This window comes from Amblyomma americanum, chromosome 1, assembly GCF_052857255.1.
Source record: "Amblyomma americanum isolate KBUSLIRL-KWMA chromosome 1, ASM5285725v1, whole genome shotgun sequence".
Lineage (NCBI taxonomy): Eukaryota > Metazoa > Arthropoda > Arachnida > Ixodida > Ixodidae > Amblyomma > Amblyomma americanum.
This window is the reverse complement of record NC_135497.1, coordinates 159,320,622-159,346,210: the sequence shown is the minus strand read 5'-3', so window position 1 is coordinate 159,346,210 and position 25,589 is coordinate 159,320,622.

Sequence of the window (25,589 nt, the reverse complement as noted above, 5' to 3'; positions counted from 1 at the left end):
GCCCAGGTGATGACGTGGTCACGTTGGAGATGGCCGGCCAGAACGCGGAGTGCCGTCCATTTGACACGACGACTCGTGTAGGCTCTGCATGCGCGGCTTTTGAGTCTGTAAAAAGTCTGTAAAAGACGATTCATCTGATGTCTGAGAGTATTGAGGGCTTGTGGACGGGAGGGGCCATGGCTATATTAAATTGGAGTGCTAGTAGGACAGCGCCTTGTGGAGTGCCCTTGTCAGGTGTTGGGGAGTGAGACGATCTGGTTTATCCGATGCCTATCGTGGCTGTTCGGGCAGTGAGGAAGGGCAAGATATAGTGGAACATGCGAGAGTCGCAGTGTATCTGACTAAGACCTTCTACAGGATGGCAGAGTGGGAAATATTGTTAAAGGCGCCCATAATATCAAGTGCCAGAAGAAATCGTTCTCCGCCGGAAAGTATAGTCTAGTGAGGAATTCGTGTTGGAGGAGAAGAAAGGCATCTTGCGCAGAGAGACCTGGTCGAAAGCCCAGCATTAAAGGGGCAAGTAATTCTGTTCTTCAATATAGTTTTGCAGGCGTATTTGAAAAATTTGTTCGTATAGGTTGCCTAAGCAGGAGGTGAGCGATATGGGCCTGAGTGCGGAGAGGGAGGGTGGTCTGTGGAGTAGGGGGATAAGTATCATTTCTGAATGCTTCCACTGAGGGGGTATTGTACCCTGGGTGCCGAGTGACGGGCTGCTGCTTGCAAGGTTCCATTGTTCGAGGTCTTGATAGCTTCGGAATAAAGGCGGCTGCGGAGTATGGCCTATAGGTTTCGGAAGTACTCAGGGTGCCACGGAGGGAGTCGCAAAATTGTTGCCAGGTTAGGGTGGAGAGTTGTGTTGAGCAGTCCGGGGCTTGTAGGGTAAGCTGCGCTATGCGCTTTTTGAGGGTGCGATTATGTCGTTGCCGTCGCCATCCCTTCAGCTGGACATGACGGGCCTCCCAGAGGTGGAGGAGGCGGAGGTCGACTGTGGGATTGCCAACGGTCTGTGGGAGGGTTTGTTTGTGCGATTGATGTGTGTCACAGAGGGCATGGGTACCTGCCGTGATATCAGTAATAGAGCAGGAAGAGGAGCAGCGGCTCTATAGGCTTCCTAAATGGTGATCTTGATGTTACCTAGGGGCTTCCGGTGCTGTGGGGAGAGGATGCTGATTGAGAGGAAGTAATGATCAGTTCCGAGGGTTTCCCCTAGGTTAGTCCAGGCAGGGCGGGGGGCTTTCTTAGTGAAAGTGAGATCCGGAAAGAAGTCATGTGTCATAAGAGACGTTATTACCAAGTCTCATTACCAAGTCTTATCGGTTATTAGGGTAAGGTGCGGGGCATCCATGGCATCCAGGAGAACCGTCCTCTTGGTTGTTTCGACTCGGTAAGCCCATGCGGTGTGGGGAGCATGAAAGTCGCCAAGCACCACGAGACGATACGTTGTGCTATGCGTTAGCATTCCGAGATCAAAGTGCCAAACGGAGCGTGTTTTTGTTGATAGGGGCTGTAAACATTGAAGACGAATGTGGTTTGCTTGCGGGCCTTTCCGGGATAATTTCGATCAGTTGATGATCGATGTCGGAGGAGTAGATGGGATGGGCTGTAGCGGCTATGCTTTTCGAGACAAGAATGGCTACCCGGGATGCGAGGTGAGGCTGGAGCGCGCGATAGCCTCGTATGCGGATGGGCCCTTTGCCGACTTCTTGAAGGCAAATGCCGTATGAGGGTCAGGGGCGGAATGTATACATTGGAGAAGAAATGCTGCTTTAGGACGTAAAGAACGGCAGTTCCACTGCCAGGTTTGAAGGTGGTGGAGCGGTGGTGTTGATGCGTTATTTGGCGCCATGATGGGTGTCTAGTGCGGGGAAGCTGTCCTTATTCTCCGAATCGCTGGGTTCCGATGGCAGACAGGTGTGGCGTTGATCGGGCAATCTAAGGGGGTCGATAGATGGGGTTTGTTGACGCGGGAGGCGGTCTATGGAAGTGGCGAGGGTGGTGTACATGTCCTGCATCTGTTGCTGGAGTTGTTGTATAAGCTGTTGCTGGATTCATGATACTAATTTAGCGCAAGGAAACAGGACACTGAAAGAAGGACAACACGAAGGTCTCCTGTTTCCATGCGCTAAATTAGTATCATGAGTCCAATCCAACTAGCCCAGTATGGTGTTCTGTTGTTGGATCTTTTGTTGGAAGGTGGCCATTTGTTGTTGTATTTGTTCTTGGTATTGTAAGAGTCATTCTGGCACGGTCTGCAAGATATCTTGGGTCTGCTTTCGGAGGGGGGGGGGGGGGGGGCTGTTCTGAGGAGCCCCTTGCGGATCGGAACCATCTCGGGTGACCCACTCGAGTTTTGGCGGATGTAATTTATGCTTGTCGGGTCATGTAATTTGACGACGACGAAGAATGAAGCTGTGATGGGCGTGAGAGGCCATTTCCATCAATAGCCGGAATGCTGCAGACCCTACATGTTTTGCGACAAGCCTTGAAGTCTGGTATCATGAGCGACGCCGTAAGAGAGCGTTTTTACGCGTTGTAAAGGAGTGTGCCCGACGGAATTGAGAAAGAATATGAGTATTAATGACTTTCTCTTTAAGTAAGGGGACAAATGTAAACTAGTACTACTTCCACGTTGGTGCTAACACGTTGATTTGGTTTGGATTATATGAATTCAGTATGGTGCGAATATTTTTTGAGATCCCGAGAAATGGCAGCGGTCAAGATTTCATGCCGGCACTCAGTGGTGGTGGTGAAAATGTTTATATGGCAGTTTAGGAGAGGGAGTGATGTGGTTGCGGTGCCTAGTCCAGGACTATGTTACAATTTTTTTTATTTCTATTTTCTCAAAAGTTCAAAGGGGACATTACATGACTATGTTACAATTTTTTTATTTCTATTTTCTCAAAAGTTCAAAGGGGACATTACATGAGGATTGAACTGACAAAATATAGGGCACTAACATGAGTTCCATACTGTGTCATGTTAACGCCCTTTATTTTGTCATCCCGCTTTTCATCTAACGTCCCTTGTGTCCCTGGTGGAAATGCCTCAGCATGTTCTTGTGATCTTTCAGAGATTTATAGCTTTAGGGGTGTCATAAATGCTCCACTACCCAGCTGTAAAACAAATCATGTGGCTGGAACACCTTGAAACAAGTGTACACTACACACCTTCATAAGGTCGGTATATAGGAACATGGTAGTGCGTGGCAGCGACACTTGTGCGGTCTGTTTACAACCACCTAGGAAAGAGCTCCCCCGATAGAAGATTTTTATTATACGAACCGCACTGGCTTCTATTTTTAGTGACAAATATGGTGAAGAAATGCATTGTGCAAAGAGGATCCCGCCGCCCCCCCCCCCCCCCTGCCCCTCCATCTGCCGTCCATACTGCCCCCCCCCCCCAAAAAAAAAAAAAAACGAAAACAAAAACTTACCGGCAAGGTTGCGCGCACGCTCAGCTGGAGTCGGGAAGCTGTGATAAGCTGCTCACACATCCTGCAGTGCGTTCCACTGCATACTTTCGTGCGTAAGCTAGAAATTGGGAAAGAGCAGAACTGCACATAATTATACGGGGTGTTACCAAACTGCCGTGATAGCACTTAATGCTTCCGATCAGAATTCTTTTTATTGAATACTGCCAGCCCTGTTGGACTCAGGTATAGAGGAGCAGTACAATACGAAATAAGGTAGAGCAGATATTTAGCAGTCAAAAACTTAAAGAGAAAAGAAAATGAGGGCTATATATGCTTGCATTCTAATACAACGTAGGCAAACCAAATGCAGCAAACATTTCGCGGCAGTCTTTCACGTTTCGAGAACAAAATGCCCATAACGAACTGGTTATGCTGATAGTACTCGTTAGAAAATCGAATGGGAGCTGGTTCCATTCTGTTATTTTTCGAAGGAAAACTGAATGCATGAATATGTTTCTTTCGGAGAGATAAGGAGGTAACGATTGCGCATGACAAATGGAATGTTAATCGCGTGACTATTGTTATATATGGGTACGCGGGCCCACTGATAACTTGTAATTCGTCAGCAAAAGGAGAAATTTTAGTCCCAGATGTTTTATTTGTGTTTTCAGTGTCCTTACGCCATGACAATGTCGGTACTGCAATGCAGCAGTTATGCATTAACGTCAACATCAGGAATGCACGCTCACTAAAAAAACAATGCACTAAACAGGGTATTTTAGCTGCACGAAACGTTTCACTGACTGTAAAGCAGAGAAATTGATTTCTCCTCTTAAAGAGAGAACCCGGCCGCGGCTGCTGCGTTTTTATGGAGTAAAAACGCTAAGGCGCCCGTGTGCTGTGCGATGTCAGTGCACGTTAAAGATCCCCAGGTGGTCAAAATTATTCCGGAGCCCTCCACTACGGACCTATTTGTTCCTTTCTTCTTTCACTCCCTCCTTTATTCCTTCCCTTACGGCGCGGTTCAGGTGTCCAAAGATATATGAGACAGATACTGCGCCATTTCCTTTCCCCCAAAACCAATTATTATTATTATTATTACTTAAAGGGAAAATGCAATGGTGTTTAGAGCCTGTCACACTAGGCCAACAGTCAGCCGATTCGGTCTGCCAAAACCATGTCGTCGTGATTTCTGGCTCTATGCCACATTGCGCCGACTAAAACAGCCGGCCGAGTGTCGGCCTCGGCGCCAGGTCTCTCACAAGACGGCAGTTGGCCGATGGTCCGCCAACTCCAATGTCACACTAGCGAGACAACGTGCGAGACCTGCCGCCGACTTGGCCCTTTCTCGTTCTCACTCTTCTCTTGTCATTTCCTGCTATGCAAAATTCATGGGCCGGGGCGCTTCATTTCTAACTCTTTTAAATAAATTCCACCATACTAAAACAAACTCCTTAACAATCGTGGTTATGAACCTAGATTGAGTGCCGCCCAGTACTGAGCGGCACTTATTGCTGGGTCAGAAAGGCATGGCTCGAAAAATAAGTCCAGTCGCTCGCGGGTAAACAAGATGGGAGAAATTATTTAAGGATACAATAATAAAAAGAAAAAAATTCTCGACCATGTGGATTCGAACAAGGAACCTCCGGAATGAGAAGCTACTGCTGTATACCCACGACGCCGTGGAGAACAGAGCGATTCGCCGGCTTCAGAAGTACTGATAAGAAGCAGTACGCAGTGTGACACTCGCGACAGAATAAAGGAGGCGACTCATGTCCGAAAACTCGGCCGGCGCGCTGCACCGGTCACTGCTTGCGAATTGCAGCCCCACGGCAAGCAGGGACACACGGAGCAGCAAGCATCGCTCCGCCGCTCGACTCAAGCACTCGAGCTCAAAGCGTACGCTTTGCCACCCGCAGCGGTCTGATTACTGCTTGGCTTGGTGTTGAAGTTCGCACCAGAGAAGTAAAAATATCCATATTATCAGAAAGACCGCCTCGACAAAGCGAGCAGCGACGAAGCATGCTTACGCTAGTAGCGAGCTTTCGGCAACGGGCGTCAAAGCATGTCACACTGCGAAGACATCTGGTCGTCGGACGCGTTGGTGTCGTTGTCGGCCTAGTGTGACAGCTTGGTCTGCCACAGACACGGTCTGCCGACCCGGCCGGCCGATCATCGGTGTCGTTGTCGGGACAGCGTCGGCGTCATGTCGGGCTAGTGTGACAGGCCCTTGAGGTTGACAAAAGCGCACGAGCCATCAGTATTCCATCACTTGTCGCGGCACCGCAAAAACATTTAAGCTAGCTTTGTTTTCAACGAACATATCGGCGATTAAGAATGATCCATCCTCCTCCTCTCAATCCTCAACTCATACACGCCGACGCGCCAGAAAAAAAAAAAAGAAAGCAAGTCGGGACTGCTCATCGCCCAGCCCCATCAAGAGAGGGAGATCCCTTCTCCACCTTTAGGAGAGAGGAGGAAGAGGCCGGAAGTTAACGGCCACGGGAAGAACCTAGAAACGAAAATGAATAAGGTTGACTCAGTAAAAATGAATATGACCAAGAATGACGAATCAGAAATGAAAATGACTAAGAATGACTTAGCAAAAATGAAAAGGCCAAGAATGACTCTTTACCCCAGCTCAGGTGCCGCCGATTAGTGATGGCAGATGCCGGGGTGAGCAAACATCTTTTACCTTCCTTTTGTAATTTTAAATAAATAATCACTATATATTGCCGCCAATATTTGCAGTGTTTGTTCGTTTTTCAAATCTGCCGCGACACCACCTTATCGCTTTGTTTGCGACGCAAGACGCGACTAGATTTATCTCGATTGATCGCAGCTAGGCAAAGCTGATTCTACGTTGTTCCGGAATGTTCTAGTAACTTTGCGGCCTTTATCTCGAATGTTCGCTATCAGCTTTAAATTGAGCACGGCCGACAGCGGCGGGCATTCTGTTCGACGACCGCCGAGCACGCTTGTCGCTTCGCCGCCGCCGAGTGATTCAGTCCATTTTGGGTGCAAGTCAGCCCAATAAACAGTTCTTTTAGAAGATCCTTTCGTCCGTCTTCATCGCTGCCTCGACTGCCGTCACCACTACGTGACATCTGGTGGAGGTGCGGGGTAGCCTTCCATGTTCCGGACGCCCCCTTCAAGTCGTGAAGCCAGCCCTGAGCGCTTCGCACCCGAGGACGAGCCAGCAGCTCAGCGAGCCAGCCGACGTCTCCAGGGAGAGGAGCCTGAGTTCGGGAAACTGCCGGACCGCACAAGACAGCGAAAAGACGCGGCTACGAGCACCGCAATCTCGCCGAAGATGTCGACACCGATCATACTGCAGCAGCCGCGGGTGCCGCCAACTTTCAATGGATCCCTAGGCGAAGACCCTGAAGAATGGTTGGATCAATTTGAGCGCGTGGCGTCATTCAACAAGTGGGATGATGCGGCAAAGATTGGACACGTTTTTTTCTCATTGGATGGCTCCGCACGCACGTGGTACGAAAACTACGAGTCGTCCCTTACGACATGGGAGCTATTCAAGAGAGAACTATTGAAGGTATTTACCAGTGTCGTGAGGAAAGAAAGAGCCGAACGACTTCTCGAGTCCAGGATCCAGCTTCCGAATGAGCCCGTCCGCAGCTACGTCGAGGAGATGAAGCGCCTATTTCGCCGCGCCGATCCCGGGATGACCGAGGAAAAGAAAGTTCAGTTCTTAATGCGCGGCGTAAAAGAACAACTCTTTGGCAGCCTCGTCCGTCAGCCGCCAAAAACGGTCGAGGAATTCATGCAGGAAGCCTGCACGATTGAGAAGACCCTCGACGTCCGAGCTCGGCAGTACAACCGCCCTTCCTCTGCCTATGCAATCCGTTCGGACACGCCGGCCACCACCAGCGACAGCTTGCGGGACGTTATCCGCGAAATCGTCCGAGAGGAGCTACGCCTATTACTGCCATCCTCCCCACAGCCACAAGCATCGACTCTGATGAACGTGGTACGGGAAGAAGTGCAACAGGCACTTGGCACCCCGACGGCCACAGAACCCCAGGCCATGACCTACGCCGCTGCAGTAAGGACTGCTCAGCCCCAACGACAACCCCCACGTCCTCCCCGAGATGAGCCAATCGTTCCACAACGCCGCCTCCCAGCCCCTACCCGCCCAGTCTATGACCGACGCTCAAGCCCCAGGAAATGCGACGCCTGGAGGACTTCCGACAACCGGCCGTTGTGCTTCCATTGCGGTGAGGCCGGCCATATTCTTCGTCACTGCCCGTACCGACGTATCGGTCTTCGAGGATTTGCCATTAACGCCCCACGACCACGCTTCGGACAACGTCCGCACGAAATCGACGAGTACCTGCGTCGAGAAGAGTACACGCCGAACCGCTTTTCGCGCTCACCATCGCCGTCAACCTCGCGCTTTGCGTCGCCACGCCGCAGCTACGCAGCCGCGGTACGAGGAAGGTCGCCCAGCCCCCGTAGGGGAAACTAAAGGCAGCAACCTCTGGAGGTGAGGTTGCTCACGAGCTAAACGCCGAAGATCCTCCACCGACCACGCCCCATGAAGACGCTGCACCCGCGACGCCGCATGAAGAACCGACACTCGCTGCACCGACGCCGCACACAATGAGAACCACGACGCAAGCTACCTTGAAATCGACGCCACCACCCAGAGGAGCTTCGACCACACGCCCAACCCGTGACTCGCATACGCGACGAAGCCGTGACCCGACGCCGAGAGCGACATGCAATGCAAGACCCAGGACCTCCGACCTAGAAGTGACTATCGACGGCCAGAAAGTTACCGCTCTAGTCGACACAGGAGCCGATTACTCGGTGATGAATGGAACATTCGCTGCGCAGCTCAGAAAAGTCACAACGGCTTGGGACGGCCCACAAATTCGCACCGCTGGGGGCCACCTCATTACGCCATCAGGACGATGCACAGCGCGGGTGACTGTCAAAGGACATACCTATCCTGCGACCTTTATTGTGCTACCGCAATGCTCCCGCGAAGTGATCTTGGGTATGGATTTCCTTAATGAGCATCAGGCGATCATCGACCTGCGATCCAAGCTGATCACGCTTTCGACGGACGAAGCCATCGCTTCGATGAAAACTCGGGAAAATCACGTTGCCCTAAGTGTCCTGGAGGAAGAAGTGAGCGTCCCTCCCCGTTCAAGCGTTATCGTGACCGTAGGCGCCACAAAAGCCATAAACACTGAAGCCATCATCGAGGGGAACATGCAGTTGCTACTAGACCGAGGAATCAGCATCGCAAGAGGCATCGCACATTTCCGCAATGGCCAGGCCGAAGTACTGCTGACTAACTTCAGCGAAGAATTCCGGCATATTAACAGAGGAACGACGATTGCTTTCTACGACGAAATATCTGACGTACGAGATTCCTTCGCCCTCTCCGACCCCTCGGCAGAAGATCCGCCTGACCAAGAGAACTCGCCCACTTTCGACATCAACCCAGCCCTGCACCGGAACAGACAAGACCAGATCCACAATCTGCTTCAAAACTACAGTGAGTGCTTTTCGACATCGCCGAAGGTGCGACAGACGCCAATTGCCAAGCATCGCATTATAACAGACCAACACGTAGGACCTCTCCGTCAAAGCCCCTACCGTGTGTCTCCACGAGAACGACAAGCCATCCGGGACCAAGTCGAGGAAATGCTTCGCGACGACGTCATCCAGCCCTCAAACAGCCCATGGGCGGCACCGGTTGTTCTAGTGAGAAAGAAAGACGGCGCACTTCGATTCTGCGTGGATTACCGCCGCTTGAACAACATAACAAAGAAGGACGTCTACCCCCTCCCCCGCATCGACGACACACTGGACCACCTCTGCAACGCCAAATATTTCTCATCGATGGACCTCAAGAGCGGCTACTGGCAAATTGAGGTCGACGAAAGAGATCGCGAGAAGACAGCATTCATAACTCCGGATGGGCTGTTTGAGTTCAAGGTGATGCCATTTGGTCTCTGTTCCGCACCAGCGACGTTTCAGCGAGTAATGGATACAGTGCTGGCAGGCCTGAAGTGGCAGATTTGTCTGGTATATTTAGATGACGTCGTTGTCTTCGCCTCGAACTTTGAAGAGCACCTCAAAAGACTTCGAACAGTACTAGACGCAATCAAGTCGTCTGGCCTAACCTTGAAAGCAGAGAAATGCCACTTTGCCTACGAAGAGCTGCTGTTTCTGGGCCACATCGTTAGCAAGGAAGGAGTACGCCCAGACCCGCAGAAAACAGCTGCTATTGAACAGTTTCAACCGCCGGCCGATAAGAAAGCAGTGCGCAGATTTCTCGGACTATGCGCATATTACCGACGATTTGTGAAAAACTTTTCGCGCATCGCCGAGCCCCTGACCCAACTGACGAAGGCAGACGTGCCGTTTAAATGGGAAGCGCCGCAAGCAGAAGCCTTCAAGGAACTTCAGCGTCGTTTACAGTCCCCACCGATCCTTGCGCATTTTGATGAAAACGCCGATACTGAAGTTCATACCGACGCAAGCAGCGTGGGACTAGGCGCCGTTCTCGTTCAAAAAAGTGACGGGCTGGAGAAGGTCATCGCATACGCTAGCCGTTCCCTTTCCAAGGCCGAGGCTAACTATTCGACCACTGAGAAGGAGTGCCTTGCCATCATCTGGGCTACGTCGAAATTCCGCCCCTACCTCTACGGACGGCCGTTCAAGGTGGTCAGCGACCACCACGCGCTCTGCTGGCTTGCCAATTTGAAGGATCCCTCTGGCCGACTCGCTCGATGGAGTCTGCGTCTCCAGGAGTTTGACGTCACCGTCGTTTACAAGTCCGGACGGAAGCACACTGACGCCGATTGCCTCTCACGAGCCCCTGTAGATGCGCCGCCGCTGGACGACGATGAGGACGCCTTCCTGGGACCCATCAGCGCAAGCTCTTTTGCTCAGCAGCAACGCTCGGACCCCAACCTAAAAGGCCTCATCGAGTACCTGGAAGGCAAGGTTTCTTCACCCCCCGCTTCATTCAAGCGAGGACTGTCTTCTTTCTGTGTGCAGAATGAGGTCCTTGTGAAGAAGAACTTTACAGCGAACAAAACAGCCTACCTCCTTGTTGTACCTACTTGTCTCCGCGAAGAAGTTCTACAGGCTTCACACGACGAGCCGACAGCTGGACATCTCGGGTTTACTCGCACCCTCCGCCGCATTCAAGACAAGTATTACTGGCCCCGACTGTCTGCCGATGTCGCACACTATGTGAAAACATGCCGAGATTGTCAGCGACGAAAGACTCCTCCCACACGACCAGCAGGATTTCTGAACCCCATTAAACCTCCCTCAAGACCCTTTCAGCAGATTGGCATGGACTTGCTTGGCCCTTTTCCAACGTCAACATCTGGAAATAAGTGGATCATCATAGCGACCGACTACCTGACCCGCTACGCCGAGGCGAAAGCCCTACCGAACGGAACAGCAGCAGAAGTGGCCAAATTTTTCGTGGAGTGCATTCTTCTTCGACACGGCGCCCCCGATGTGCTCATCACGGACAGAGGAACAGCATTTACGGCGGAACTCACGCAAGCCATCCTGCGCTACAGCCAAACCAGCCACCGGAGGACAACTGCATACCATCCGCAGACCAACGGACTGACCGAGCGCCTGAACAAAACCATCGCCGATATGCTCGCTATGTATGTCGATGCCGAACATAAAACCTGGGATGTCATCCTGCCTTACGTCGTCTTCGCCTACAACACCGCAGTGCAGGAGACCACCCAGATGACGCCTTTTAGGCTCGTCCATGGCAGGGAGGCCACGACCACGCTAGACGCCATGCTGCCCAACGTTACAGAAGAAGAGAACGTCGACGTTGCCGCCTACCTTCAACGCGCAGAAGAATCTCGAAGGCTTGCCCGATTACGGATCAAAGATCAGCAGCGGTCCGACGCCAGACGCTACAACCTAAGAAGACGCAACGCGGAATACAAGCCAGGAGACCAAGTCTGGGTGTGGACGCCCATTCGCCGCCGTGGATTGAGTGAAAAGCTTTTGCGCCGCTATTTCGGCCCGTACAAGGTTCTTCGTCGGCTGGGTGAACTGGATTATGAGGTCATCCCTGACGCAATGACTGCATCCCAGCGACGCCGCGTACGACCAGAAGTCGTCCATGTAGTCCGTCTGAAGCCGTATTATGCCCGCTAAAGGCCGCTGCATTTCCATGCTCTATTTTCGCAAGATCTGTTTTTTTCCCTTACTAGTCGCATTATTTGTTTTAATGCATCGGGTCGATGCTTCTTTGAGAGGGGAGTAATGCCGCCAATATTTGCAGTGTTTGTTCGTTTTTCAAATCTGCCGCGACACCACCTTATCGCTTTGTTTGCGACGCAAGACGCGACTAGATTTATCTCGATTGATCGCAGCTAGGCAAAGCTGATTCTACGTTGTTCCGGAATGTTCTAGTAACTTTGCGGCCTTTATCTCGAATGTTCGCTATCAGCTTTAAATTGAGCACGGCCGACAGCGGCGGGCATTCTGTTCGACGACCGCCGAGCACGCTTGTCGCTTCGCCGCCGCCGAGTGATTCAGTCCATTTTGGGTGCAAGTCAGCCCAATAAACAGTTCTTTTAGAAGATCCTTTCGTCCGTCTTCATCGCTGCCTCGACTGCCGTCACCACTACGTGACAATATATATATATATATATATATATATATATATATATATATATATATATATATATATATATATATATATATATATATATACTGCCAGTCAACTAATTGTAGTCAGCTTCCGCTGATTAATGCTCTAAGCCGGTAACCTTAGCTCTTCAAGAAAGGAGAAGACCTAATGCTAACGCATTGCCATCGCAAAGTGATAACCTCCACTACGGCACCTCTTTCTCTCTTTCCACTTACACTCCCACCTGCTTCCCTTCCCTCAAGGCGCGGTTGAAGTGTCCACAGGGAAGTGAGGCAGTTACCGCGCCTTAAATTTTCTGATAACCATATTTTTTTAAAGCGCCCCTGTAATGTTTAGGCCATTGCATAAGGAAGAGCTTAGCCAAGCGCAAGACGCGACCTGCATGGGTAGTGGCGTCTTAACTAAGTTGGCAGTTTCGTGCGAAAATTTCGCAGGGGCTAGCACTTGTCCCCAGATAACAGGATCAACAAAACTTGAAATCTGCACAATGGAGTGCGATTGAGCTTAGTTGCAGTACTGATGGACATGTCTCCCTGTAACAGCAGACCCCTCGGTGCCGGATCGCCTGCGTAAAGTTTGCGTCTTAAGTGCCGTCTGCTCCCTCTATGGCCAAGTGTTCAGTAGGTCAAGCGGATGCCTTTTCAGCAGTTAACTCGGTATGGCATTATGCATTCTCGTAAAAGTACTGGCAGTACATGTTCTCGGACGACGGAAACATGTGAGCTGCAGAGCCACGTTCAAAACTATATGGTGTCCGCAATCTTGATCTTGTAAGGTCAACTTAGGAATCGCCCTCTCCCGGAACCCTCCCCCGGAAGTTTTGGCGCGGTTCGCGGGTTCTGTCGTTGAAGAACTTCACCACTTCCTCCGGATGTAACTGCACTTCTTTCGAGAGTCCAGCGTATGCGTATATTTTTACGTAATACCTTATGGCAGCAGGCACACTGTCGCAATAAAAAAAATGGCAGTGGCTTAACTTGGCTAACCCTGGAATTCAGCGAAAAGCAGGGACGCTTGCTAAGCGTCCGAGACTTGTCCATGGCAGCTCCACTACACGCTCGCGACAGCCGTTCTATATGCTATACCCACACGACCACGCGGCTATGACGTGGTATCACATGCCATGCGCTTACGACACCCCCATTGGATGTCATCACGTGGCTTCACATCACCCAATCAGATTTTCTTAAGGTCAAGGGTAAACCCAAAGGTCACCCAATGTCAAAGGTCAACTAAAGTTCATGAGTCAAGGTCAGGGGTCAAGGGTTCGACACCATGACTGTATCACATATGGTTATACACGGCTAACGGGGTTTGGCTGAAGGTCGTTCAAGGTCATTCTCCGGCCTGCGCGACGGCTGCTTTACCTAGCGCAGTGAACCTTTTCGCTTCTAAAACTTCACTACATCCTGCTGTTTGTTAAACCTCGGCAGCTCGGTTTGCTGAACGGATGTTTCTAGCTCTTGCGATTATGCTGTTCATCGATGCCAGGTGGTGGAGACATGGCTTATTTTCCTGCAGCCTGCACTGAGCGAAAGGGCGCCATTTGTGCGTCTCAAGCGGAGCCCCTTCCCAAGAACTGTTTTTGAACAGCGTCACCGCTTCTGCCAATATTCACGCGGCTTTCTGAAAGTGCAAAATTAGCGGATAAATCCTTTGTTGACATTCAAGGCACTGCACGGCCTGCTGAAGCATATTTTCTGAGAAGAATCGCACTCCGTAAATGAATTCGAAAGCCGCCAGAAGGTGTGCACCATGTGATGTATTGTACAAAATCTCGGCTGGCACCATACCTGTAACTACAAGCCTATAGTATATGCTGAAGAAACGTTGCAACCAGCGAAGGAACGCGGGCTCGAGAGCAAAAAAAAAATTCTGAGGGCACTTAAGTCTGCTTTGAAGAACCGCGCTGCGCATTCGAAAGAGACAAACACAGGAAAAGGCCAAGAAGACGGAAAAAGCGCAAGAGCGGAAAAGAGGCCTTTTCCTGTGTTTGTCTCTTTCGAATGCGCAGCGTGGTTCTTCAAAGCAATGCACCAAACTAGCCCAACAAGAAGTTCTTCTAAGTTAAGCTTGCTTATGTGGAGGAATGCGAAAAAAATGTGTTTTGAGGAAAGAAAACGTTTTTGACGAAAGGAAAGGGCGCAGTAGCTCTCAGATGTCGACGTCTCGGTGGACACCTCAACCCCGCCTTTACATTGTGCTTCCACATTTTGCGTACACGTTTTCGCCAACATAGCTAGTAATGTTTTCGCATTAATAAGAACCACGATGAGCACTGTACAGACTTAATGAATAGGAAACGTAATGGAGCACTGCACAACAGTATAATGGTGTGGCGCGTGCGCGAGAGTTTCCTGCCGCATCTATTTTCGGCACCTTTTCAAATCTTCCTTTCCGTGCACAGCCATATTGCCACTGCGCTGTGGCAGCAGCGTTTCTGATTGGCGTATTTCACTGAGGCGTATTTCACTGGGAGTGTGCAGCACAGTTTAAAATGCCCGTGCGCTCAGTCAAGTTGCGACTGAAATGAGCGGGCGTTCACGTATGTTTTCACCATTCCATATCTATAAGCAGCAGGCTTCTGGAATGCAGCGAACAGTGTCGCGCACGCTGCTCTCGATCAAGCAATGAGACAGGGCGGTATTTCTTTGCAGGGCTTGCAGGGCGTTTACCCCACGGCGGAAGGCGGCCGATCTTCCCAGAATCGTACTACGCACGGTGTCGCTGGGGCCATCATTTCGACAGCTTTATGGCTGGACGTAATTCACTATCCGGTCGCCGTCGTTCACTCTCCGGCCAGTCACAATCTGCACGGGCGAAAGCAGCGGCAAAAGCCTTCCCCTTTTTTTTCTCTCTCTGTCTCCTTCTTCTTCCCCGTACCTGTGTAGGGGCATGTTAATTTCGTGACAAAACGAGCTCACGCTTTTATATGCGCCCATAAATTCGCCCGTACGAATGAACGCCGGTGCGCGGCGATGCGTTTTAACGCACGCTCCGCGGCCATGCAGAACTTGCGAGTGTGAAGCGAGCGGTGGCCACGGACAGGTGTCAATGTATGGCCACCGCGGGTTCGAGGTGGTCGACTCGCTTCCGAGATGACCCGACATTTTTTTTTCTCTTCTTTCGCCCTGCTTTTGAGCCAGCCCTTATTACCCTTCGCCGAGCAGAGTGTCTCTCCTTTGCTTCTTCTTTCTTTCCCCGCCGCATAAACGCGGGCGTGTGGGCCACGGAGCTGCGAATAGGGTTTCCTGAGTTATGCTCATAATTACTGTTCTATCTTAATTGGAAATCATCTTGCGAGGGCTGCCCTTCGTCCATGCTTCATTAGTGGCAGCGATGATTGGCTCGCTCTGGATTACAGCTGGGATTGGCTTGACTGCGCTTGCCGGCGCCTCACTGCTTAAGGTGAAGCGGCCCCAAGACGTCAGGAAGGAAGGAGAGAGAACGAGAGAGGGTCCCGCTGCTCCGGCGCACATAAATCCTTTCCTCGCTGCTGTAATGGGACTCGCCCCCCCCCCCCCCCCCCCCCAGAACCTTATCCTGTGCTTTCTTCTTCTTGCGTTATTGCCTTTTCTCCTTTGGTTGGGAGCATGCCAGACTTCCTCCGAGCACCAGTACGTTTCTGTCTCTCTCTCTCTTGTCCTCTTGCACCAAGTAAAGAGTTTATTTAAAGTAAGTGTGAAGTTTTGCTCGAAGAAGTTAACAGGCGCAGATGGAACAATAATACTATAGCTCTTGCGTCAGAGTTTTGCCCGTGTATTGCGAAGGTGATGATCTAATCGAGGGTGGATTTAAAGCCATGCAAAAACTTGTCTCTGGTCGGCAAGGGAAGCCAGCAATGCATTCAAAGTTGAAACGAGCGTGGCAGCCGCCTTAGTTGAGTAAATAGCGGCACTCCTTGCACGTACGAAACCGTAGAGAAAATCATAGTGTTTATGAGGCACTTTCGGTACGTATATGCTGCGGCACTGTGAAAAGTTCGCTATGCTCAGACAGAAGCTTCATATGTGACGGCGCGGACTGATAAGTTCGATGAGTTATTCAGTGTCACAGGACACTGAGACACAGTAAACGTATCGAATGTAACGTCAAAAACTCGAGGAAAACATAATACCAGAGATCAAAAATCCATTTATTTCGTCTTCTGCATGACCAATGAGCGGCGTGTAAACGCGAAAAGCAAAATAACTGAACAACCACAGTTGGCAAAGTCTAGCTACTTAGCTTCCGGTATTAAGTGGTTTGTGTGGCCTGTGCATCTTTTCTCTACCTTCATTACGAACTTGTCTGTTTCCTCAAGTACTGATGACTACAGTAAAGTCCACTTTACTACGATGGGCAGCTTGCAGTGGTGGCTGAAAGAATGGTATGCCTTCATCACGGGTGAAAAACAAGATATTTGTGAGATTAGCGAATCTAGGATAATAAAGGAGTACAAGAAGAAAACTATATCCGCAAAATAATATGGAGGTGGACGGAGCATTACTGAAACTTTAGTGCTTGAATAGGAAATGGCTGGAATGTGAATGATACAACACAGGGCTTTAATTCTCTACAGAATTGTAGGGAACGAAGCTTCTGTACGATTAAGCGTGCCAGGCAATGGGAGACAAGGTTTACACAAAAATGACCCGCCTACTAGGGGGATACATGCTAATGATGCATGGCAGGTCGATTGTTGTTCCTCATGCCCAACATACCATTAGCACTCGGTGGGCGATTTCCTCTTGTTATGCCCCCTTCCCATGTCCCGGAGATGCCCCCTTCCCTCCTTAAGGCTTACCTCAAAAACTATCCCCTGGCGATCTGTAGTAATGGAAAGTTCCGAAGTATAAATATCGGTGAACTCTGCTTCGTCTTGGCAGGCACAAAGTTAATAGAATAGCATATTTATGCAGTAAAGCAGTAAAAGTAAGAGCTTAACGTTGCAGATCCAGAATGTCTACTGCTAAGTTTTTTTTTTTTTCGTGCGTTTAGCGCCCCAGCAAAGCTTTTTGGGCACTTAGTTGCAGAATATAGACTCACTGACGTGGATAAGTAGATGGTTGAGAATTGAACAAGCAATGAAGGTTGTATGCTGCTAACAAAACCCCGAATCGCCTTGAGTGTTCAGTTTGACTTGTCTGCATTAACTTCCTTACATTCTCTGCGCAGAAATCATAAAATATTGCGCCGTCGATGCAGCAGCAATATACGAGGAAATTCTAGGATCCTAGGCAAGCAATACGTCCCGGGGAAGGGACAGATCAGAATGACAGGAAGGAATCAGATATCAACAAATCATTGTCTCCCGCTGTCTCACGAGGCACGCCGCTGTAAGAACGAACAATATATACTGGGCCAACAAGGGCTCCTCAGGCTGTCGCGGCGAGCTTTCACAGGCGGTAAAGAGGTGAGAACAGGTTTCCGCGCAGCGCCGTCCTGCCACCGGCACGCCGCGGAGCCGGAAAAGGCGAAGGAATTAGAAGACCGTCTTAATACTTGCGGCCGCAAGGGAGCACAAATGGCTGCCACGTGCTTGTTCCTTTTCCGGGGCTTCCGTCTGCGCCAGCGGCTGTGCAGCGCCATTACGAGCAAAAGTTGAACGCACGCTCATGCCGTTTTTCATAGCAGGAGAGGCAAGGCAGGCCGACGGGGGGAAGGGGGGGGGGGGGGGGGGGGGGAGCAAGCGACGCATCGCAAATGACAGTTTTCACCGCGGTCACAGTTCGACAGAGTGCGGACAAGACAAGCGAGGTGGTCGGACGGCACCAAAATAAAGGCAAACTGGACGACAAGGGAGACAGGCTGCAGTAAGTGCGGGCCCCGGCGGCAGCGCCGATGGGGCGTCGCAGCGCGGGCGTTCATGTATGACGGTCTGGCGTTCAGGCCGACACAAAAGCGAATCCGCCCAGCTGGCCCAGTGTTGCGTCTCGGCGAGTTCCCGCGCATTTCTGGCGGAAATGGATCATTTCCAGAGGCAACCTTGCGGAATGGTGGCTCCCCCACGCGCAGGCTCGCCCAGATCGCTGCTACCTTTAATGAGTGGCCGGCGAAATATGATATGCTTGCTGCTTGCACTGCTCGGAAGACTGCCACGCGATGGAGCGTAAAGCGAGAGCGCGTCCATGCTTGGCTAGCTCAGAATGCGCGCGTTTGTCCCGTGCGAGCATAGAATGCGCGCGCGGATATGCCCGGCCCGGCCTTTGTCCGCGTCTTCCGTCTTGCTCTCGTTTTGCGTCCGGACGGCCCTGCCGATGCGCGACGAGCCCTCGCTTGGTCGCGTCGCTGGGAAGTCTGGGAAGAGCGGCTCCTTCTCCGAGGCAAGCGCGGCAGTTCTTTTGCGGCGACACAGGGCATAGTCGTCGTTAAAGTTGTTATTGTTCCTGAAACAGACTCAAAAAGTCTGCTGGGGTGAAACATGTACAGGGCATGGTGCGTGCCTTGTCAAGTTCATGCACGCTGCTAATTCTACTGGCTACAGTGAGGAAGGGCTGCGTAAATATGGTTACTTGCAATGGTTCACGAGGTGTTGGGCACAAGGCAGTGTGGGTAAGTGTAAGCAGAAAAGAATAGGTTGTATGCACAAGGCCCCTGCGTATTTAGGGTTATGTACTGTATGTATCATAGCGCTTTGTGTCGCTGTGTGAGGCGCAAAACACAATGCGCTCTCCAGGGACTGCACAACCTCCGTAGTCTTCCATAGAAAAACTGATAGAATACCAATGAGAAAGGGTATAAGTCAAGGTGACACAACCTATCTGCCACCATTCACCGCTGGAGGTTCTCAGAGGGTTGGATTGGGAAGAGCTGGGGGTAACAATGTTGAGTTGCAGTTCAGATTCAAGGCGACTGTGCTCTCTCTTGAACCTCTATATAACCGCTCGGAACAGTCCTCATCACTGACTACGGGGTGGTGATGAATTTTCTTTTCAAGCACCGCTTGCTTCCAAGCCGGAAATAGGTTTAAGTAGGTTCACTGTAGCAGGTCTTTTCCTGGCGAGGCAGACTGAAGACGCCTGTGATCTATTGTTATTTGCGTGAAATATTTTCTTGTTTTGCACGTATACATTAAAGGGGCTGTGAAGGGGCCTCTAATAAAGTTGCGGCATGGTGGGGTATTGCAGCACGCCGCTTCAGGAATAGTGTCCAGCAAGGATTTTTTGGATGCGCTTTGTAGAAGCTGAGTTATCTGTAGTTAAAATTTGAATTTCAGCGTCCTCGCGCCGTTCCCTCTCCTCCTCTCGCCACTTTTTGCACGCTGGAAGGTAGGCTCATTCGCCGACTCCCCCCCCCCCCCCCCCCCCCCTGGGAGCGGAGCTTCCCGACCCGCCGGAGATAAGCGGTTTAGTGGCCGCGGCCACGGTAGCTGCCTGACGTCTGCAAGAATCTAACCAATGGTCACCTCTCCCCTTGTCTACGCAGATGCGGGGGACGGAGGAGGGTGCGAGCGTGAAAAAGTCGCCGGGAAGGGCTCGCCAACTTTGAGGCGTGATTGTGGGTCGTCTGCTGCGTGTAGAAGAGTATTATTTGGCTCTGGTTTTCATGGCAACGCAGTGCAGTGATTAAGTGAGTTAATGTGCTCTCCTCGGAAAGCGTTTCAGAGTCCCTTTAACGGTAAGAAATGATAACCAGGAAAGCTTCTGCGCTTAGAACAGAATTTGAAAAATGAATGAGTGAGCCGCTTTAATCAGAGGGGATAGCTCTTTGCCATTCCGTGAGGGGGCGGGGTGAACCAGGAAGACAGAACGGCGACACGCCGTGTTAAGAGCCCGTGCACTAGAGTCTCGCCTCTCTGGCGTGAGCCAGGGAGGAGTCCAGCGTAGCCCGGCGGCGATTCACCGCGTGGAGAATCCAGTCCTCGTAGTTTAAAATCACCGCCTCATGTACCGTAGACTCGCACATCGGGTTGGGCCGAGTGTCCGCTCGGGGCTGGCGATCGGGGATTCATAGGCTTTCATTGCGTTGTTTCATCTTCCGCTGCTTGGCTCAGACACGTAGCCAGAAATTTTTTCGGGGGGGGGGGGGGGGGTGCAGGGCTCATGCCTAACAAGAACATTGCTGGGAGGTGGGGTGAGCGCGATTTCCGGGGAGGGGGGCCTCAGGTCCCCCCTGGGATATGTGTCTGGCTTGGCTGTCGTTAGTTGTTATCAGTGTGAGCAGTAGGAGATATTGCGCTGTGGCGTCAGTCACGTTGGCCGTGAAGGAGGTGGTGGCGGTTTCGTGGTACTTGCGATCGCCAGTGGTGCACTAGGTCTGGTGTATCTTTAGCTGTAATTAACGGTGGTCTGCGCGTGTCGCAGTTAACCAGCGGTGGGGATGAAGGCGTCTGTCCACTCGCGCAAAGAGCCGAAGGATCCAACACAACGGGGGTCGCAAGTTCGGCAAGCGGCGCGGTACGAACTTACTGCTTGCGACGTTTCTTCATGGGCTCTCTTGTTGTCAAGTATTTCGTCGCGACCCGTTATCCAATGGATGCCGAGTAAAGGCGACACGTCGACCGCTTGGTAGTCCAGTTTTAGAAAGTATCTCTATTTTTCTGCATTCGTGGATGGAGATGGGTACATTTGCCGGATTAGTGCACGGAGCTCGGATGAGACCGTGAACATTGGAGGTCCGATCTGACCGTGCACATTGGACGCATACTTAATAAGGAATAGTTGGCTGTGCGCTGAATCTTCGTTCAGGTTGTAGAGGGCTGTCACATAGTAAGACATAGTGTTTTGTTTTTGGTTATTGCCGAACTGAGCCGTTAGGTCAAGTTGGAACTGCTCAAAAGAAAACCTGACCAGCAGGGCATTCTTTTCTAAAATGAAGTGCCTAAGGCCACCCAGATATATCGGCAATGAAGCTCATTCAGTCTGCTTGAATGGTGTTACAAAAACCTGAGGTGTATTCAATAGATGAAGTGTAATGTGAATGACCTCCACATGTATTATAAAATTATGAAGGTAATGCGCAAAGCGCATGAGCTACACTCCTACAGTCTGCGGAATTTCATGCCGTTCTGTTAGGCGTGGAGGTTTCTGATCTACACGTTCATGGCGTTCATAATAACGGTATTACCTTTTCAAGTAACGGACAGGGTATGCTTAAAACAGCTCCCCAGCATTTTTTTTTAAAATGGGCCTTTTTAGGTATAGAGATGGCTCTTGCGGCATTGTTATACAAGTGGTAAAGCAATTCAGAGAACAAACTAATAATGTTAACTAGTAACCTGGTTAACTATATTCTAGACTAATTTTGACTGCAATGACAGAATTTTAACTGGTCGTTAGTAATGGCCATACTAGTACTTCGAATTTCTAAAGCGCCTCCCACGAGTGATTCCAAAGCCGTGCAGCTATAGTTTGTTGTCCGAATGACGTGCGCTGGTGGGTGTTCCTGTGTGCGCTCCCCAGCCTCTGTAAATAAATATCTTCATGGCAGTTTTTCTCGCATATTTTTTCTGCACTCTCTGAAAAATCGGGCCATGTCGTGCAGCGTACTTCTTGAAAGCTGCTTTTCCCATTTGTTGTCTAAAAAATATCTGAAATTTTCGCACGTCGCAGAGGCAAAATAACATAACTGTTCGCTAATGGCCATAACGTTCGCAGACAGAATCCTGTTGCTACTGGCAAGTGCTTCATCGGAGTCGTGGAGAAGACCAAGCAGAATATCGGCTCGAATGAGCCGTTATCGAGGAAAAATTCGAAAACTAGGTGCAGGGTATCCACCTGCGATAGTTTTTCTTTTCTCGTTCTTTATCCCGGCCGACTTCGTCACAATTGCGAGTAGGTTCTTTCCAGTCTCATTTTTTTACTCAGTGTGCTTTACTGGACGAGGGGAGTCACTCAGCCTGCCCATGCGGCATGTTCAACACTGCTCCTGGTGCTCTCAGGCGGCGAGGAGCCCAGACGGTCAGACGGCTGTTTTTCATCCATACGCTGGGCGGCTTGTAAATTTGTACGTTTATGCAAATGTACAGCCCCATTATTTGGGACTGCCTGAAGTTTCACACCATGGACTGAGCCTAATATATTCGATTTTATTGTTGCCGTCATTGAGAACCGGCACCTCTGAAGCGAAGGTTGTTACTATCCTTGAACTACATTATTAATTACTGGTTAAATTAAAAGTGCAAAATGGAAAAGAGAATATTTTGTTATCATGAAACCAACGATTAGTTTTAAGCATGAATCTCGAACATGCACTTCGCTTTTATTTCATAGGCATTTTTCCTTCGGACGAATGATACGGTTAAAGGCTTATTCATGTTCGACGCACATGTACAATAAATTCCGGTCTTGAGCGGCTACTGTTTCCTATAATATTGCTAGTGTCTGTACGTGAATGAATTTCCTCCTTAATGTGACGCCTCCGGTCCTTGAGGCGGTAATAAATGAAATGACTAAATGTGCAACCGCGTGCCATCCCCCCGAAGGGGGGGGGGGACCTATCAGCAAAGTGCTCAAGTGTGTGTGTGAAAAACGTTAATGAACAGAATAAGTCGAGGTTAGTTGTTGGGTGGGCCCTCATTCCAGCAGCCCATTTGCTTTTGCCGCCGCTCTTGCCCAGTACACCATCCAGAGCTGGTCTCCCGGGTGCGTTCTGGCATGGTATGGACATGCCAGAAAAATGCATGCCAGAGTAAAAAGAGGGTAAGCTGTCCCCTAGTGCGCTCCCTTTTAAGGGCGATCTATGCTGCCGAAGTTTCGGAGTAGACTTCGGTCACTAAATATACGAAATGCTTACACTTGTCAACGGAGGTGTATTCCCACTGCAAAGCATAGAAGCGTGATGCAGTTAGCAATGGGAGGGGGCTTTTGAACACGACACCACAGCTTCTGAGGTTAGCAAATAGAGGAGGTGGGAACCCTGTGTTAAAATCATCGTAACCGTGCAATTTCGCGTGTTTTGAAGAAGGAATTTGTTTCCTTTGAAAACCGTTAGTATTACGTATTTTCACTGATCAAAATGTACCTCGGGACTTCGGCAGCATACCCTACTCCTTAAAGGGAGTGTGCTAGAGGGCAGCTTACTCCCTTTTTACTCCTTTCGTGTTTAGAGTGTAACCGCCCTTGTAGTTTTGTTTCTGACGATGATTTTGGGCAAAAAAATCTGTAATTTTTTGAATTGACAGAACATGTCTAAGTGGTTGACCCTCTTATCCACAAAGAGCAAAAAGAGAAACAGGTGTTGTATTACAATAGATTTCTGCGAAAATTTTCTCGCGGAATCCGTTGATGTGAACTAAAAGATGTTCTAACCATTGCTTCCCACTCGTAAATTGTCCGACGACTACTAAATAACGTCCCATCGGGGTTTTTTAAAAATCTTTCTGCCGGTTCTGTTTATTGATGGAAGCCCAGATTGCGGTTGGTCTTGAAGTAACATTTTGCTGCCCTTAAAAAAGACATTGGTCACTTAACTCATCGCTTCTCAAAGACTCAAACGCAGTTTCTGGTGTCATTTTTCCCAAGGTAAGCACCACTCATTACCCATGCGTTATACTTTGAGGCTCGCCGCTATAAAACTACGAATATGAGAACCGAGATGCAGGAAAAACAAACAAGTGACCTAACGAAAATATCAGCATCACCGCTGGGCCAGCTGATGCAGAGTACTACATGTGTAGAAGCTTACATGTGCCTAATGCCGAACGTGGGTGCTGGCATCGCTCCGGCCTCAGCAAGAAAATTCTTGTTAGTTTTTTGTTTCTCCTCGCGGGTTTATAATTCCTGGTCACGTGCGGGTCCTCTTATAAAATGCAGCTGAAATGGGCGATTTGTCTTTCATTTGAAAAGAGAAAACGCAGCAAATCACCTCCGATACACAGTAGTTGACGCGCACATTCGCCAGTGCAGATTTGTTGCTGTTTGAATATTATATGCTAAAAATATGTACGGCACTCATTGCCGTGGCTTCTAATTCAGAGATACAAGTAGTAAAAGAACACCGAAGTGCGTTCCTCGTTTGCGTGAGTAGTCAATAATTTTCTGAAACGCTCATTTCAACGTTGGATTTAAGGTTTTGCCTTTTTGCATTTTATCGACAACAGCATCCTCGCATCGCGTGGCTGTAATTATTACAGACGTGCGAAGAGGGCACAATGTAGCTCGGGAAGCGTCAAGCCTTTCGAGCACTCTCGATACTGCTATGCGTGGAATGTCCGTCCAGTTGAAAGTGTGTCGCTCACTCGAGGGCCATTTCGGGCATCGTATGGATGCGCATTCGCCGCATACCTGCCTTTCTCGTTGGCTGGTTCACGCTAACGGTGCCGCAAGCATTAGAGAACAGGCATACAACGGTCGGCAGAACTCTGGGTTAGCGTTGGAGCTGTCATTAATGCCACACGATTGTTACGGATAAAAAAAGAAAAGTTTTTTAGAGGATAGCATCTCAAACAAGAAAGTAAGATAAGATCTGGTAACAAAGGTGCGTAGAAAGGGGGGGGGGGTACAGGAGGAGGGCAAACGTGTAATACAGCATTTCTGTTCAAAGATTAAAGAGCGGTTTATCACAACAGTACGGAAGTTGATGTCGCGTATTGGGGGCGGGGTGCATGTGCTTCAACGCCTGACTTCCTCTAGGACGTGCCTATTGCTATCTGCTCAGATGATTAGTCAGGGCTTTTTTACGATTCCATGATTGAAACATGAATAAAATTCTCACACCATTGATTCAGATACGGCGACAGTGATGAAGCAAATCCGTCAGCGAAAGTCGCTTCGATATTCTCACTGCCTATCGAGCATACGGAAACAATAGTGATGACTCCTGCATACCCAGTGTGTTCTCTATACAGAATGGCCTAATGGAGTGCAGGATTTGGAACCTGGTGCTCTTGAAATAATGCTTGATGGATACTTTCCTCTGTAGAGATCTCGCTTCTGACTGCATGATAAAGTCAGACCGCGGAAATATTAATGCCTTTTTTGCCTCTTGTAGCGCGATTATTTTTTGTAAATACTCTATACAGCTATACCCTGTTCTTTCTCCGTATCGCTCCTTTCTGTACTTCCCCTATATATCATCTCCCAGTCCCTTTTATTTCCGCCGGCCGCAGTTCGGTGCTTAAGATTGTAGATAACAATTGCCGCTGCCAACACCATCTAATAATGCCGTTTTTTTTCTACTTATTTTATATTATACCATTGCTAATACTAAATCTAAGTAATAGGCCTAGAAAAGAAGCTGTTAAGAGAAACTTCTCGAAAGAAGAGAAAGCCAACCAATTTAGTAAAGGCCTCCAGGCCTCTAGATTCTCTTTTGAGCCGAGCAGTGGGACAACCGCGATACCCCTGGACGCCACAACACAACGACCAACCTTGTGTCATTCTGACTTTTCACCAAGGCTGCGTGCGGATCGAGGCGGTGGTGGAAGGGTGGGTTTGTTGTGAGGAAACGAAATGCGCATTAGCTGTCTCGCTTACGGCGCACACCTGAACCACCCCACAAGGGAAGAGATGAAGAAGCGTTAAGAGGAAGGAGAGAGTGGGAATAGTGTAATATAAACCACCTTGGATCCTTTAA